The following is a 13,791-nucleotide window of genomic DNA, read 5'->3' as shown; positions in this document are numbered from 1 at the left end:
CATTTAACAAAATCTTACAGATTAATGTCACTATTTCCCTTAATAACTTGCATAGATATGGCATCTTACTGTGACTATAAGGCTTTTTCTTGAAAGTTGGTTTATAGATAAAAATCACAAAGTATGTGGAAGAATACCTCCTCTCTCTTCCTTGTTTAAAACCCACACAGCTCTATCTGATTGCCACGTTTTATGAGCATCCAGCAGTTGGAGAAACAAGTCTTGTCTTTTAAATAAATCTCTTATCTCGGTCTGCGTTCAAGATTCAGGTCTGCTGCAAAGGCTTACATCTAATGCACAGTGTCACAAACACTAAAATTGGAGTCATTTAAAAATTTGCCCACGCCCTCTGGGAGATAAGAGATTGGCAGTGTTAAATTTGTAGATAACCATTAAGGTAGTGATCCCAAAACACTATGTTTCTAAGTAACATCTATTAAAGTAGGGTGGCATTTGCTATACTTGAGCTAGTCCACCTAATCAAATGTCCTGCCCCTTATAGCAATCAGCAAAAGGTATTTCAGAGGAAGGGATCTAACTTTTTTCTTTTTTGCTTCTTAAAAAATAGTATAGCATAGCATAGCGTAGGAAAAAGCACTGCATGGAAAAGACTCTCAATCCTAATTCCCAGGGGCAATAAGCTCATATTCAGAAGCCTTAAATAACCTTTCTCTCATATCTCCACTGACCAGGCTCTAAGTGGCTAGTGGTGATCATAAAATTATCCAGTACTTTTGAAAACCCAGACACAATTGCCTCAATAAATCTCACTCAGGTCATACAACTTGCACTCCAAGAGCAATTCTTGCTCTCCAAGAACATTTCTTTCTCTTTTTTAATCCAGTTTTGTTTTCTAAAAGATATTCTGGGCTACAAGATGTGGCTTCTCAATCTAATGGGGTGCCAATTTATTCTTCAGCTTGACTCATGCCTTCTTCACATATGAAGCAAAACAGTGGCAACCTTTTCTTAAAGGACAGTGGTTGATCCCATGTACTTTGGTCAGATGCCGTAATCTGAAAACTCCCTTATCTCAGAATAAGCTGCAGATGCTCTTTGGCTCTGGCCTTGGAACGTCACTAAAGAGTTCTAGGGTACTGCAGATGAAGACATCTGAAATTGAAGGTCAACATATGGGTGATAGGATTGACTGTTTGCCAATTTAAAATATTGAAGGGGCATTTCTACAAAAATGCTTTCCTGTTATAATCTGATAATATCTCCACTGAATTCTTTATATAAATAAAGAACTTCATGGCAGTTTTACCCATTCTAGCACAATATTACATACAAGATATTAAGTAAGTTTTTCTTTTCAGTTGAGTTACATTGTGAGGGTTTTTAAACCATTCTAAAGGAGACCCAAACAATAAGGAACCAATCAAGCTTTTGAATGGTAAATTTAAGTGAGGTTTAGCACATTTTGTTTTTCAAAACCCAGGATAATCTCCTAAAATTATTTCATTAAACTTTATCATTTATGGATTTTCAAAAGTATTGGTAAAACTAACAGAAAAAGGACCTGTGCTGTTGTTGCTTACATGAAATTGGAATATTTGTGTATTTATTCAATTCTTCATTAGCTATAGAATTACACAAGATGTTTCAACAGAAAGAACTTAGTGGCACTGAACAGGATTCAGATCCCTCCTGTTCCACTGCACAGAACACTTTCTAGTGTTTATTAAAATGACAATACCTTGCATCAGGATTATGGAATTCAATTAGAAAATGTATGAAAAGTCCCCAGTAATATGCCTCGCACATAGTGGATCACAGTATTTACTGATCTGCACATAACCAAATATGAATATGGGAGAAATATTAAACAAAGATTCCTCATCCAACCCAGATGATGAGACCGAGGGCTTAGAGAGCTTACCTAGTTTTATAAACCAAAAGATTTGCACCATGTTGGTTTTTCCAAAAGAATATTCACCACAGATTGAGAGATCGGTGAGCATAAACTCATTCATTCATCCTAAAAAAAAAGTCTTTAGGTTTACATCACTCTGAGGAAACATTAAAATTTAATATTTCTTTCTGAAGTCTTATTTCTACTGAGTTAGTGAACTTGTCATCTGTGTATAAAGAAGACTCGCTTTCAAGGAGAATGAAAAATCGTTCTCTTCCATAATCAGGGACTCACCGCTCTACCTTCCCTGGTAACATCAGCCATCATGACTCTGTCTCCCTAGCAACCATGTCTCTATATCAGACAGCTTTATTTGAAACAATCTTCACTGAAGAAAAGGTCGTCGAAAAAGAGTTCACATAAAAATAAAAATAAAACACGAAATAACCATGAGAATAGGTATAATCAATGCTTCCTTGGGATGCAATTTTCTTTGCATAATTTTAACAAAAAATTAAAATTAAAAGAGCAGAGGTTTGTCAGAAAGCTGAATACATATGTATTTCATCAGGTAAAAACTTTGTTTCAAATGTTATGCTAAAAGAATATGATTGATAAGATATAATAGAGCTGTAACAGAAGAAGAGGAAATTTTGTTCACACTAGAAAGTTCTAAAAAGCAACACGGCAAATATTTCCTGAGAGTTTTGTGTTACTAAACACAATTTTGACACAACAGTCTGTGCTTTGAGTCTTTCTGCCCCGCAGTCTCTGGGTGAGCTAATTTCTATATTGAGTTGGTTCTCAGCGCCAAAGGTCTGAGGGAACACAGGAAAGTTTAAGCAAACAGTTCACTTTATTTGAAACGGATTTAACACTGTCATCAGGAACACTGCGTCCCTCATGGCCTCATTTTATGGCCCATGCACCTGATGGGCTAGTTCCTGCCAAACTCATTCCTCGGTACCTGCCAAGGCTTCCCCCACAGGCGCTCCATGCAACCTCCATCCCACTCCTCACTTCAAATCCAGGATTTTCTCAGCCCAAGTCAGTGATCATAAATAGTCAAACATCATTTTCTGATTGCCGGTGGAGTAACTTATGTTCATATCTGAATGAAGAAGATACAAAATAAGTATCATACAAAAACTCATTGATATTCTAAACCAGGAAATGTCTCATATAGAAACCAAGCAAACAATATTAGCTAAAACAATTATATATCAAGCCTTAAAATCTTGGCCTACACATTGGGATATGGTATCTTAGGGAAAAGATTTAAAGATAAAAGCTTTAATAATAATAATGTGTTTACAAATGTTTAGCATCTTCAACTTTTTAAAGTATTTTACTGTGTCTCATGTAGTTATCTTAAAAAGCTTTATGCAACACAAAAAGGTAAACTTTTATTACCCTCATCTCATAAACAATGAAACAAATACAGTAATCTGTTCAACATCAAGTAGTACATTTGTGACAGAAACAAAACTATATGCAAGGTCTCCTAACTGTAAGCTGGACACTGAGGGAAATTCTGGGCCTTTTCGAATTAGAGTCAACTCGAGCAGAAAGACCTTTAAATTGTGCTTCAGTCTTTCTGGGTCCCAGGCCACTCCCATCTTAATTTATGTTATCTCTCTCCTTTCAGGCCAATCCTTTTGTACTTGCCCCCAACTCAGAGAGAAACAAGAGACTATGCTAATTTTAAAATCTGGCTTTGCAGCCCTACTTGCAAGGAACAGAGAATGATAGAACCATCAGATGTATGCCACTAATCAAGATATTTATTGAGGGGCCCAACAATTTAGTCAAAATTTAGTTATTCAATAACTTCCTAAGCCCTCACGCACTGTTCTAGGCATTCGGGAAACAAAAACTGAGAACAGACAACATCCTCCACCCTCATAGGGCTGACATTCCAGGAGGAGAAGATGGATAATAAATTATAAATATAATATGTAGGTAAATTATATAGAATATTAGATGATGATAAATGCCAAGGGGATAGAAATAGGGCCAGGTAGGGAGCTTGCTAGAGGGTGGAGATGGGGGTGGGGGTGCAATTGTTAAGTTGGGTGGGCAGGGTATGGAACAGTGTGGAACAATAGGCAGTACAGTCACTCCTCTATCCAGCAAAATCTAATGAGGGAAAGGGAACCAGAGAGAGAAGGATTGACAGTAGACAGATTACTAACAGACACCTGCCATAATGAACATATCTAATACTAACAAGATACACTGTGTCTACACACTGAAAAGTCTAGGGAGACCTAACATATACAAGCCAGTTTACATCGCCCACAATTTCTGGGGTTATGTCCTTCCCGGGCTGACCTATCAGATCGTAAAGTATGTTTGTTTCCCTGCTCAGGCCTAACAGCTTCCCATGTTTCATCATCCTCCTTATCATAGCTTGCTCCCTCCTGAAGATCCAATTCTTGGTGCAAGAAACTCCTTCCTCAAGGTATGTCCTTGCAGTTAGCACCCACCAAGCTCTGGAACCAGGTTTCGGTTGATTCCAGATCAACTGCTGTCTCTCCTCACCATTACTGCTGGACTTGTCAGCCAGGCGCTCCTGGGTTGATGGGCTTTAATTCTGCTTGCTCCCCATCCGAGGCTATTTTACCCCAAATCACAGTGCTTTCCAGAGGGAGCCGGACACTAGAGCAGCTTAGTGCAATTTTCTCTTTCCCTACAACACCGCCAGTATATAACCAAGCTCTTGTCTTTTTAGGATATGGCTTCCTTCCTCCTCTAGTCTTTTTTCCCTCCTCCCACCAATCTGCAGATTCTGTTTCCCATAATAATTTACAAATCTCTGTTTTCTCTTCCAAATTTATCCAAATTGATCAGCACTGCTAAATGCTTCTACTAATGCTGTTTGAAACATGATAGCTCTTGGATACAAATTGCTTCCTAGTAGGAATTACTTCTTCACAATCAAGAATGTTCTCCACAGCCAAGCTAAAGCAGAAAGTCAGGTTCCAAGGTAGCAGATCCTTCAGCTCAAAATTCAGCTTCTGGAAGGTTAAAATGGACACAACCATTAGGACAGCACCTAAATCTGGTTTAAACCTCTACTGTCCTTCGATTGCTCAGTCACCATCCAGAACGCAGAGACTGAAAAGGTAAGTCGAGCATAACTACCACAGATGAAAAGAGAAATTTAACCAGGAGGCAAACATCCCACGAATGGAAAATAATACAATAAACTATGATATATCTCGAATTCTTGAAAGGCTTGGTTTTGAATATATGAACAGCAACCATATATATTCAGACAAGGGCTCTTTTTTTTTCAAAAGGAACCAGAAAAAGAAAGCACAAATATTCACAAAACTTATTTTAAACGTGTTTTTTAAAAACATCAAAAGTAACAAGTGAAATTTTAAACATGACAGAATTCATATTCCAATGATAATATCAATAATAAAATTAAACTGAAATTAAGAAGGAAAAAATCATATAAAGCAAACTACACCATGAAAAAGTTCTGCCCCATTGGTCATCATGTTTGGGTCTAGCTCTGGTCCTGCCACTAACTAGCTGTGTGATGGGAAACCTTTGGGCAAGTCATGGAATGTCTCTTAGTCATAGCTCCGACCAATATAAAATTAGTTTTTTGAAATAGATCTTCAAGTTCCTTCCAATTCTGAAGTTGTATAAATCTTCAGATGGTTTCCATCAGAATATAGAACCACAGAATATAAGTTGTTTAATCATTTTATTCCTGTGCCATTGGTTCTAAAACTCTAACAATTTCTATTATGTCAATTTGAAGCAGATCATCATATAAATTGAAATACTGGTCCTACAAACTAAAGTATAGAAAATGAATTAATGTCACTCAAAACAATGTATCTGACATTCAAACTCTTTAATCAAACACATTAAGTAAAAGCCAGTCTTTCTGGAAAAACCAAAATGATAATTCTTTTCACTATAAAATTCAACTTTGGCATCCCACAAATTCTCTATACAATTTATCTTATAAACAATAATAGGCTTCTGTCTTGTCTGAAAAGAAAATGAAATATGAATTCTTTCTTCTCATTACTTTTTCCCCCATGTTCTAAGAAAAATTTTAATGAAAACAAATTTATTTTCTTGCTTAGGGCCAGAAACAAAGCAAAACTACCTAATTCTAATTTCTACAGCTGGGATGAGAGAGTTTAAGCAGAAAAAAATTTAATCATCCAAATGTATTGAGTATTGTCAGGATCAGAGCAGAGCTCTTTGAATAAGGTGACCATACTGAATTAGAAGAATGGCAGCAAAATATCAACTGGATTTTTTTCAAGACCATAGCGAACGTCTTTTTCTACGTGCACCAGTTCTTGAAGTGTTGCATATCAGAGATCTATCAAAAATTAACTATCGGTAAATTAGAAAGCATTCTTCTAGTCCTTACACTTTGTTTTACTCGCTGGATGTCCCTAGAAACCAACCGAACTCAGCTCACTCTTATTTTTACAGCCAAATCATAGCAAATCTGGGATAATTCTAACTTGGATAGTCACCAAGGGATTATTTGATATTGATTACTTCTAGCTACTTCTAAACAATAAAAATAGCCAACTCAAGAATCTCTTATGGAATATTTTCATTGCTTATTTCATCCTTTATTTACAAATATTTATTGTTTGCCCTCCAAGGAGGCACTATTTTAGACCTTTGGGTCAAAGATCCTTGCCCTTGTGCCTTTGAGAAATCTTAAATTCTAATTCAGAAAGACAGACAATAGACAATACACATTATGAATGAATAAATCATATAGTGTGTTACGAGATGATAAGTGCTATGGGGAAAAGAAAAAGTCAAGTAGGGTAAGATAGAGAAGGTAGACCAGGATGGTGTGGGCCAAGGTGATATGGGGATTGCTGGAAATATGGTGCTGTCATCAACTGGTATTGAAAAGGCGGAGAAAATAGCAGGTTGCTGCCGGAGGGGAGGGGGGTGGTAGGGCATGTGGCCTGGGGTTTGGATATCAGGAGTTCAGCTTTGGATACGCTGAGATTGAGATGTCTATTAGAAAGGAGCATCTGATTATACATTTCATGCTATATCACATTAACACAGAGCAGTAGAGTAATTTTTGTCACACTCACTCAGAGGTTAGGGAATAGTTGGAAATCCCTAAAGGAAAACAAAGAAACAGATGTTCAAATGAGCCATTAGCCTTCTAATGAAAAAGATCTGCAAATATCTTAGGTTTTGATATGAATGAAGTTAAAATCTTTTTGTCTAGTATGGACACATCCACATAAAAATAGTTGTACTAGCTTTTCTTTTCAGAAATGCAGTAAATTTTGAAGGAAACAGACACTTGAGTCCTAAAGGAGAAAGGCACAAACTATAAACCACAGGGAGAGCTTTTACAAAGCGAAGACATGAACTTCCCTGGGAATATGGAAATCCAACACAAGCTAATTTTCCCTCTCTGGTTGCACAGATTCTTATTGTCCAGAGACTCAGATTCTAAAAGAAAGAATGCTATAACCGAGAAAATGTCAGCAATGACCATGACCTCTTGATGAAGAACTAATTGAATCAAACTCAGGAAAAGAAAGTTGCTGATTAAAGTACTACCTAAAAATCTCTGATTTTATGAAACCAGATAATATCTACAAAAATAGCTGTGTAAGCTTTAAAAAAATAAGTATTTTAAATTTACATAATTAAATGGATAATATATTGACATTTTTTCAAAGAAGATCTCCCAGTAAACTGAGTTGAAGACTTTTAAGAAGTGAATGAGTAAGGGGTTGCTGCTCCCATTGAATACACTAGAACTTTGTATACCTAGAATATCTCTCCCTCTATATAACTTTCAGAATGTCCCAACTCAGATTCTCCTCATCTCTATCTTCATCTGTGCCCCAAACCAAGTACCTGAAGGTCACACTACACAAAAAAATCCTCTCATATCATCCCTGGATTTCACACTTTTAAATTACCAGATTCATATTAAACAGCTTATAAAATCATAATGGGTTGGAAAAAATGTATATACACATAAACATTCACGCAAATACCTGTACTATATGTATACATATACACAATACATATACAAATACCAGTATATATGCATATATACATATATATGCACAAACTATGTATATTCATATACACTATATATATACACACACACACATAGACACAGTATACACACACACACACTTAGGTGTGTGTTTAGTATCTACTCAGTTCCTTAGCATCCTTATTTAGATGCATCAGTAGAGACTTGGCACATGTTGCTAATCTATTGATTGCTACAAAGAGCCTCTGAAGTTCAATCTAACTGTTGAGATGGCATTTGGGATAATTCATCCCCCATTTCACTATTCACCACAGGAAAATGACCAAAATGTTGGAAGTGAAAAAAGAGATTAATTTTAAAGCACTTTTAAGAGTTACTTCTAAGTCTGTTCTTCAATAACCATAAATGGATTTTTAAAGATAACAAAAATGTAATTAGAAAAGAAAATTCTATTTGCTTCATAGCTACAGCCGAACTGAATCAGATTACTCGGATTTGGTCAAGATTTCTGCTTAATTAACATTTTATGATTCATTTAAAACGTCATATAAATTCTAGAGCATTGCTGAGCCAAGCCAGATTTGATGTGTTGGCATTTTATTACATCTGACAAACCATAATTTCATTAGTTTTAATTTCTGTAGTGTTTAACTAATGTAAAAAATTATGTTAACTATGAGTTATCAAAAGAGTTATCATTACTTTGCTTTCAGCCTGTTTATTGGAGAGTAACCCCATTCTCTAGCTTTTAAGGAAAAGATACAACTGTCTCAGTTAATTACCGTTTCATTGCTAGTACCCCAGAGCAAGCACAGTTAAGTGTTCAGTGTTCCAAAGTAACTGGCAAAGACTTAGAAGAACCAGGACATACAAATTTGCACTAATAAGTTAATTGGCAAGATGGAAATAAATACAAGAAGTTAGTGATTGCCCCACACTGAAATGAAAGGAACAGCTGACAGTAAGCACAATCCAAGCATACAAGTTCAACCAAACTTGTGCAAGTGACAAGACACTTTCATTGGGATTTCAAATGAAATAGTGTGCTCAGATAGCCTCTGTTTAATAAATCTGCACACATCCCTGAAAACGAAGTATCTGTATCAACAAAGTGCCGCAATAAATAACAACTCTTTATATGTCTTCACTTTTTCTAAAATATACACTAGTGAAATAGAGGAATCTCTCTGTGAATATGGAAGAATGCTTCAAAAAACATGATTTTCCTACACAAATTTGAAAAACTGTCACTGTGACATTGAAAAAAACCCTAATCTACAGCACAATACCTGAGTGATGATACATTATGGAGAGATGTTTCTGCCTATTTGATAACCAAACATTCATATGCCAATAAAATGATAAAACCCCACAGATCACTGGCACTACTCTAAACGTTGCCACAAGTTTTATTATTGTTAATTATTACTATGTCTTTAGCTTGGTTGCCTAAAGTCATTAAATAGGGCATAGGGCATATACTCTTCAGAACACAGCTATTTTGGGGTTTTTGTTCTCTTGCAAAGTTCACCCACAGCAAATCATTTTTAAAAGAAGTTGCTGCTTGAAAATCCGGAGGTGGAGTTCAGTAATAAACTGAAACAGATGCTTTGCAGCAAGGGAAGGACAGTGCAGTGAGGCCATCAGTGTTTGCAGGGCAAACACCACATCTGAATGGTAGGTGCAGCCTACATATTTGACGGTAGCTCTATCATACGTGAAAAATTCCCACGAAGCAAATGGTAACAGAGAATTCATTCAGAAGGCCAATATCTTAACTTTACCTTTTTCTTATTTAAATGTACATCAATGGTATACTTACCCCTAACTTCGACTTTATCCCTTACCCCTTTACTCCTCTTGAATCCTGGTGAAGTGCCATTGCTGGCCAGGATGGTGATAGGCTGTAAGGTCTTGAGGACCCAGTCCCTCATTTTACCTTTCCAGACCCATCTTCATTCCTCACTCACCCTGCCTCCCACATTTCCTATGTCCCCATCACTGCAAGCTGCTCCCCATTTTCAGACCCCCATATGCCTTTAGGACTTTTTTTCAAGAACATCTGTGCCTGGCCTATGCCTTCTCATCCTAGACCCAGCTCAGTTGTCATCTCCCGTCTGAAGTCCTCCCCCGTTTCTCCTCATAAAGAGTGGTTTAGAGCAAGAGAGGTATGCTTGAAAAGCCAGTTCTGTCACTTACTAGAGGTATAACTCTTGTTCGACAGATGAACTCTGTTTTCTCAATTATCAAATGAGGATAACAGTGTCTTTCACTGTTAGCTGACTCTCAGAGCTCTCATTAAAATTTGATCTTTAGCACAGTGCCTGGCACAAAATAAATATTCATAAACTGCTGCTATAATTATTATCTCCTGTTCTCCCAGAACACTTTGTTCTGCAATAGTGTTTATCAGATTGTGAAAGAACTGTTCCTTTGTCAATCTCCTCAATGAGATAAACTCTGCTCAGCTTTGTGTCTCCAATGGCCATTATATGATCATACATGTGTGCTTAATTAATGTATGAACAGTAAAGCCATCACCCCTTGGTCATAGTTAAAGTCCTTTACATTCATGTTTTAAAATATTCTTAATTTAAGCTTTCAAATATGGCTGTTTCTTATCCACAACTATATGGACGAAATGAAAATAGAAGAGTATAGTTTCATGGGATAGTGTTTCAGAAATCAGTAGCACCAGGCACTTCTGGAAGTAGAGAGGAAGGCAGGTCCGAAAATAGGAAGGTACAAGACAAGGTCTGTCTTGGGGAAACTGGGTCCCCCTGAATGTTGCGGCCCTTAGCCAAAGCATGTGGTAGTTTTCACAATAGGTAAGGTCACAGTCAGACATTACAGCAGAAGAAAACAAACCAGCACAGAAATGAATCAGCTGATACAGCAAACAGCATAATTCACAACCTAAGAGTTACAGGAAAAATTAACCTATGAGTGTTTTCAATGCTGAGTTAAATCAATGAAATTATATAATTTGTAAAGCAAAAATAAGACAAGCAGATTTTAAAAAGCAACTAAACAGAAATACTAGAAATAAAAACTATAACCAGTAAAATAAAAAATCTTAGTGGACAAATTAAAGAATGGTTTGGGCACAGGTAAAAAAAGAATTAATGAACTGTAGAACAGATATAAGAAAGAAAATGACCAGAAATATATCTGGAATCTCTAAGCATAAAGATCATTGCACAACTTCAATACTCAGAAAGGCAGTAGGATACACAGACATGCTGAAAGTAAATTAAATATGTAATAAATTATCTAGTCAGATTGATTCTTTTCTAACACCATGTAATATTACATATTCAACAACCACCAGGTTATTTATTGTATCTGGAACAGAACTATATAAATTGATCCTAGCATCTAATATTTCCATGAAAGTGTTATTTATATTTTGCCTAATATTAAAAATAATAAACCTTCATAATGATATATGATGATTACAAAATCATTTCAGAACTTCAGGAGGATATATGGTTAAGTCAGACCACCTCAAAATCACACAGTGAACATAACTTAGAAACTTTAGGCAACCATATAAGTAATCTTACACTTTGTGATTTCTAGCGTAAATTGTGAAGAAATCATAATTAAACTTGACCTTTCATGCTGGAAAAACTTTAAAGCACACATGATAAAAGAAAGATTTTCATTCATTTCCTTAGACATACAACTAAGAAAATTTGGGGGCCAGGCGCAGTGGCTCACGCCTGTAATCCCAGCACTTTAGGAGGCTGAGGCTGGTGGATCATGAGGTCAGGAGATCGAGACCATCTTGGCTAACACGGTGAAACCCCGTCTCTACTAAAAATACAAAAAATTAGCTGGGTGTGGTGGTGGGCGCTTGTAGTTCCAGCTACTCAGGAGGCTGAGGCAGGAGAATGGCATGAATCCGGGAGGCGGAGGTGGCAGTGAGCCGAGACTGTGCCACTGCACTCCAGCCTGGGCGACAGAGTGAGACTGCATCTCAAAAAAAAAAAAAAAAAAAAAATTGGAATCAGAGAGAAGGAAAGGGACCTGTTGTAGTCATTTGGACTTTAGTTAGGGGCCGAGGTTCCCAAGTGATTTCCTGGTTGCAGAACAGGGCTACATACGCACCTGTGGGATGGTGGTATCAGTTATAGAACTAAAGCATCCTCATGCAGCTTCAGGAAGAACATAAACTTCAAGAGCAACTTGTTGGAAACACACGATGACCCAAAATGACAAAATGACAGAGATGGGAACAGAAAGATCCCAATTCAAAGGTAAAAATAAAGGAGGGGCTGACTCCAGCCCTTTTTCCACCAATATCAGAAATGCTTTTCATATCAACATGAAGTTAGAGAGGATGTAGACATTTTACATTATCTAACATCAGTTTTAAAAGAAAACACTGGGAAATGTTCTCCAAGACTAAGTGTGATGCAATAATAACAAGTATAACAACTTCTTGCATTTAGGTAACATGATTAGAATTGGAATTCCACTTTGTCATCTCACTTCCCAGTGGATAGGTGGGGCATGCTGCTTGCCACCATCTTACAGGGAAAGAAGCTGAGAAACCTAGTGGTTAAGAGACTCGTCTTGTGTTGCCCAATGAATGAACCAAGCAGCACCTTTTCATTTAACCATTAATGTGGTTGTTTTGAAATAGCTCTTGCTCCTAGGAAAGATTGGAGGCAGAGCAGGAAAACTCACCTTTGTAAGACGAGTTCTCAGCTGGAGTTGGGACAGTCTCATTCTCTCTGTGTCCGGAACCGAACTCATCAACTTCCTGCCAGAGTTCACAATCTGTCTAGCTGCTCAATTTCGACCTCTCCTTCTCTCTCACTTCTAATCTAGCACCAACTCCTGGCAAGTCTACTCTCTAAATGTCTCCCAATACTTCTCCCCACCCCACTGCCATCGTCATCGCTAGAGACCCATGATCTCTTGCCTGGATTACAGGCATCCCAGCCTTCAGACTCGCCCTCTCCAATCTACTTTGTAGTCTGTTGTGACAGTAATTCTTCTAAAGCGACATCAGATAAAGACTGTACTTACTTTTCTATGTCTCCCTCAATGAAAGTTTGACCTCAGCATAATGCCCACTTTGTGAAATGGCTTATAAAGGAGCCCTAGTTTATCTATCTGTTTTCCTCTTCCATCCCTTGCTCCCTTACTCACTATGTCCCAGTCACACCACAGTTTGTCTGTTCCACCTGCCCTTTCATCCTTCAGAACTATGTCCATGCTGTTGCTGCTGCCACTAACACCCTTCCTTTCCCCAGCCCTTATACTAGTCAATTCCTATTCACACATCAAAGCTCATCTTAGCTGTCATTTTCTCCAGAAACCCTTGTAATACTGTATTTGCTCTAACTTGCCTGTATTCCCAAACTGACTGTATATATTATAAAGGGAGGGTATGTGTCTGACTCATGTACCACTGAATCCCCAGTGGCTTGCAGTGCCCAGTAAATATTTCTCTTTATTTAGTTTTTAAACTTGTATTGGAATATAGAATAGCTACAAAACATGCCCAAATCATAAGAAAATAAGTCAATCCATTCTTACAAATTGAATACACTCTGTATCTAGGACCCATATTAGGAAACAGAACATTGCTTATACCCCAGAAATCCCCTCATGTGTCCCTTCCAGGCAATACACCACCATGGATAATCACAATCCTGATTTATAACAGCATACATTAATTGTATTTCCTTTTACTTTACAAAAATCATATAGTACATTTGCTTTTGTGTCTGAATTATTTTGTTCAACATTAGGTCAGCAAGATTCATTCATATTGTTGCATGTGGTCATGCATTTTCCTTGCAGAAGTGCCCAATAATTATTTATTAAGTGAAGATAATGAATGAAACAACAATCACTAAAATCCAAAAGAGGAGAAAAG

General features: G+C 37.1%; 1 protein-coding gene across 1 annotated transcript in view; it reads right to left on the bottom strand.

Annotated features, from left to right (window-relative positions):
- Positions 1–13,791, bottom strand: part of LOC117980150 (proline-rich protein 36-like) — a 578,765-nt gene that overhangs the window by 329,832 nt on the left and 235,142 nt on the right. The gene's annotated exons all lie outside the window — the stretch shown is intronic.

Source organism: Pan paniscus, chromosome 3, assembly GCF_029289425.2.
Source record: "Pan paniscus chromosome 3, NHGRI_mPanPan1-v2.0_pri, whole genome shotgun sequence".
NCBI lineage: Eukaryota > Metazoa > Chordata > Mammalia > Primates > Hominidae > Pan > Pan paniscus.
The sequence above is the reverse complement of the archived record's forward strand: the minus strand, read 5'-3'. Positions and strand labels throughout refer to the sequence as shown.